The sequence below is a fragment of the Rattus norvegicus genome, chromosome X (genome assembly GCF_036323735.1).
Source record: "Rattus norvegicus strain BN/NHsdMcwi chromosome X, GRCr8, whole genome shotgun sequence".
Lineage (NCBI taxonomy): Eukaryota > Metazoa > Chordata > Mammalia > Rodentia > Muridae > Rattus > Rattus norvegicus.
Genome location: NC_086039.1, coordinates 32,167,855 through 32,173,316, shown reverse-complemented (window position 1 = coordinate 32,173,316; position 5,462 = coordinate 32,167,855).

Here is a 5,462-nt window from a genome sequence, read left to right as displayed (position 1 = left end):
TATAGATATAGATATAGATATAGATATAGATATAGATATGGATATGGATATGGATAGATATAGATATAGATATAGATATAGATATAGATATAGATATAGATATAGATATAGATATAGATATAGATATAGATATAGATATAGATATAGATATAGATATAGATGTACATATCTCCACCAAAACTAGGTAAGATTGATGAAGCTAAGAAGTGCATGCTGGAAGGAAACGGATATAGATCTTTCCTGAGAGACACAACCAGAGCATGTGAAATACAGAGGTCAATGCTAGTAGCAAACCACTGAACTGAGAATGGAACCCCTTGGGGGGAATTAGAGAAAGGACTGAGAGGGGCTTGCAACTGCATAAGAACAACAATGCCAACCAACCCGAGCTTCCAGGGACTAAACCACTACCCAAAGACTATACATGGACTGACCCATGGCTCCAACTGCATATGTAGCAGAGAATAGGCTTGTTGGGGCACCAGTGGAAGGGGAAGCCCTTGGTCCTGCCAAGGTTGGATCCCCAGTGCAGGGGAATGTCGGGGAGCAGTATAGGGGATGATGGGGTTGGAATACCCTTATAAGGGAGGGGGAGGGGATAGGGGGCTTATAGACAGAAAACCAGGAAATGGAATAACATTTGAAATGTAAATAAAGAAATATACCCAATAAAAAATGGGGGGGGGGAAGCTGCTATCATTTATGAAAGGGGAATAAGACTGCATGTCCTTCCTTGTTTGGGAAACAGAAGGTGACTTTATCTGCTAATAAATACCTAATAAACTAAACATCCAATAGGAGTAATGTTGTTTTTCAAATTATCTTAAACATTCAGGAAATCTTCAAACTCACTTATGTCAATGAGAAATAAACAAAAAGAGTCTTTTGATACGTTTGCATTGTCATTACTATGAGTTTAGAGGCTCAGTGCAAGAGAGCAAATCATTTAGTAACAGTATGTTATCTTTCTCTGCTTCACCATTAAGACTATTCCTTCATATCAGTCCATCAAGTAGAAGCACATAGGAAGTATTTTGGATAAAAATATATTGAAACACCCTCCCTTGAAATGTGACTTATATACTTTTAGCTTGCAAACATCATGTCTCAGTCAATATATAATTAAAATTTCCATTTATTTCTGCTATTCTCTTCCTGCATCTTTTCTTTCCTTCTTACCTTCCTTTCTTTCACCAATATTTGCTGTTCTTCAGGAAAGTTTGAAGAGGCTTGAGACCCCATATGAACAACAATGCCAAGCATCCAGAGCTTCCAGGGACTAAGCCACTACCTAAAGACTATACATGGACTGACCCTGGACTCTGACCTCATAGGTAGCAATGAATATCCTAGTAAGATCACCAGTGGAAGGGGAAGCCCTGGGTCCTGCTAAGACTGAACCCCCAGTGAACTAGATTGTTGCGGGGAGGGCGGCAATGGGGGGAGGATGGGGAGGGGAACACCCATCAAGGAGGGGAAGGGGAGGGATTAGGGGGATGTTTGCCTGGAAAGCGGGAAAGGGAATAACACTCGAAATGTATATAAGAAATACTCAAGTTAATAAAAAAAATTGCTGTTCTTCTTTCATGTATAGTTCATTCTAAGAAACTTGATCTTAGAGTCTTGTTGGAGAGATCTATGCATAAAAAATATATGCAACCATACTCATGCACAGTATATTAAATGTATTCAAGTATGTGTGAGTTACATGAACTGTGTGCCTTTATTTCTCTTTATACAAAGTTAGGGTAATACTACCTTCCTCCTATTCTTGTTATAAACGTTGCATTAATATCTAAAAGTACATAGGCTACAACATTGCATATATGGGGTGCTCTATTCTAGTATATTAGCAGTTTGTTGTTATAATGAGATACTAGAGTTTATTGACTTGCAAGGGAAAGAGGCTTATTTTGACTCATGGTTTTGAATGGTCCAGTCAATTGTTGGTTTGCTATGTGGTGATGCAGTACATCACGGTAGGAGCACATAGCAGAACACTCGCCTAATGAACAAGAAGAAAATCAGAGAAGAGTCAGAGGCCCACTGTCATCTTCAGTAGCATTCCTGTGATAACCTAAAGATAACCTGATAAACTTCACCTCCAACAGAGCCTCACACCTATTTGCAGAGGATGGAATGCCACTGGACAGTAGTACGATTGTTCTTATTTAAAGGAACAAGGGCAAAAATGGGAATCACTGGGTTAACAGAGATTATTCTGGCACGAAAATACAAATAAAAATGTTAACCTATGTTCTCAGTCATTTGTGGGAATGAGGAAGTAGAAGAATGGTCACTGAAGACTGAGAATGGTAGAAGGTTAGGAGGATGGAAAGAAGTTGAATTGGGGGGTGGGGTGGCAAAACCAGAATTGAGAAATTGTGTCTGGTTCACCATTAGTACATTAGAGTAACATTGATTAAAATAATCTATTGTGTTTTTTTAACTACTACTCAGAAGAGTACAAAATTCCCAGAAAATAACAGTAATTATTGAGATAGAAACACTCGTTGTTTTGAACTGATATTACGCATTATATACATGATAATAAATGGTCGCAAGTTTTGTATAAAGATGTAACATATTATAGCTCTAAAGACAGCAATGAGTGCTCAGCCCTAAGTCAAACTACCATATTGCCCTCTCTAAGGCTCAGGGAACATTGCAGAAGACCAGACAGGATGTATGTAAGAGTTGGAGAATGGGATAAGTTCAATAAAAAGCTGTATTCTCCCTTGGCAAGGAATAGGGAGGCAAAGTTTAGAGCAGAGGCAGAAGGAACACCCATTCAGAGCCTGCCCCACATGTGGCCCATACATATACGGCCACCCAATTAGATAAGATGGATGAAGCAAAGAAGTGCAGGCCGACAGGAACCGGATGTAGATCTCTCCTGAGAGACACAGCCAGAATACAGCAAATACAGAGGCGAATGCCAGCAGCAAACCACTGAAATGAGAACGGGACCCCCGTTGAAGGAATCTTAGAAAGGACTGAAAGAGCTTGAAGGGGCTCGAGACCCCAAAAGTACAACAATGCCAAGCAACCAGAGCTTCCATGGACTAAGCCACTACCTAAAGACTTTACATGGACTGACCCTGGACTCTGACCCCATAGGTAGCAATGAATATCCTAGTAAGAGCACCAGTGGAAGGGGAAGCCCTTGGTCCTGCCGAGACTGAATCCCCAGTGAAAGTGATTGTTGCAGGGAGGGCGGTAATGGGGGGGGAGGCTGGGGAGGGGCACACCCATTTAGAAGGGGAGAGGCAGGGGCTAGGGGGATGTTGGCCCGGAAACCAGGAAGGGGATAACAATCGAAATGTAAATAAGAAATACTCAAGTTAATAAAGATAAAAAAAAATTTTAAAGAAGGAAAAAATAATAAAATAAAACCACATGTGTACTTGCTTATGCCACCAAAAAAAGCTGTATTCCGACCATGACATGACTTTTGTATCTATGAACTCATAGCAGAGCTATTTCCCTGCACTGCACAAGACTGGACCCATCAGTATTCCACCAAGGATAAGGAAGGGCCTCATAAGACCCACCACCTCTTCAGAGGAGCTACATGCAGTAAACGGTTGCAAGGCTGTAAGAACCATATTCCTCAGTCATATTGCCACGGGTATATTACCTCTACCAAAGTAAATAACCACTTCCTGTGTTCATGTAGGCAACCCTACTTAGGTGCAGTGAGTCAAAAAAAAATGTTCTGCCGCATCCAAGTAATGTCATGTTAGGTACCAAGGCTTTTAACACATAGATCTTTGAGGGACACTCAACACCAAAACTATAACTTTTATTCACCACATATTATGGAGTACTATCACAGCTCAACAACAACAAAAAAAAAAGGACATAGGTCTTTCAGTGAGTTTTTGGATTGTGTTTCATGTATAACATTTGTGTTTGAACTGGGCTTTAAGACACGGGTATGATTTTAAGAAAAAAGAAGGGAAGCACTTTTATTGAAAAAGATTTCTTTTCTCTCAGCATTATTTGGTGTATTGAAGTGAAAGTAATTGTGGGGGAGAGGAAGGTCAAGTTAAAACCAGGGACATTATGATATTCAAGCTACAAAACAATATGGAGAGCTAAGGCTTTTAACAGATAAGTCAAAATAGATTACCGTAAACTGATCCCAGTCCTGACTTAGACGTTGATCAACGGGGCAGAAATCTTATGGGCAGAATTACGTTACTATGGGAGGTAAAGGTGGGGCATTCTTTCTAAATAACAGATGTTACAACAGATTCAGTACTTCCAAATCATAACCTCAATAGGAAAGACTTTTCAAAACAATGCTTGGAAAAGTGTATTACAAAATCAAATATTAGTTATTTAAAACAATATGTAATCAAAAGGAAAGGTGTGTCCTACGATAAGTGTGCATTAGCCTGCACTTAGCAAATACAGAATAGCTTAAGACCTAGGTTCAGCTACCAAAAGCATCCATGCCTACCTGGAAGGCATTTGAAAACAATGCACATAAATGGGAGAGAAAATGAAAAGGGAAAATTCTGGTAGGAAGATGTGTTTCTAACTCTACCAAAGTGGCTCAATTCACTGAAATATTTAGAAATCTGTATGTTCAGATTGCATCTAAAAATAGTGATACAGTGGAGGAGAGAGGAGAAAAGGCAAGCAAAGGAAAATAGAGGCTAAAGAGACTAGAATTTTCACTCCACTGCTCAGGGTACTGGTAAGAGGACAGTGGGAAATACAGAAGTCATTGGTGGTGTTGTCTGAAGAGCAACAACATTGGCAAAGGAGACAGGAGCTTTTACAGACATTACTGACAAATCAGGTGATGAGGCTTTACAAAGTCATTTGTCTCAACTAAATCCAAGAGTAACTCTGAATCATTAATATGCAATGAGAATTCTAAATGCAAATGTGATTAGCAGACCCTTAAGAAGAAAACTATCGGGGTTGGGGATTTAGCTCAGTGGTAGAGCGCTTGCCTAGGAAGCACAAGGCCCTGGGTTCGGTCCCCAGCTCTGAAAAAAAGAACCAAAAAAAAAAAAAAAGAAGAAAACTATCAACCTTTCAATTATTCTTTTTCTATCATTATCTCTTATAGTGCTTTCTGATATTCCATTTGACATATCCTCCCTGTTAACCTTTATATGTCATAATCTCCTTCAAATATTATGTAAGTTTTATTTTTTCAAATTAAAATATAGTTACATTTCCTCTTCCTTTACTATATGTTTCTCTCGGATTTATCTATCAACCTGCCCTATCCATGAGATTACTTACATATAATTTAGGGCTTACCACTTGGTGTTAGATAACCAATTATTTCTCCCCTTCTCAGCATTCCTTAGTTGCCTGACCAGAACCTTTAGAAATGCAGAAAACAAGTTATCCTGTGATACCTAGGGCCAACTGAAAGATGTACAACACAATTCCTAAGACTCCAACATCAAAGGAGAAGAAGAAATATTGTAAAA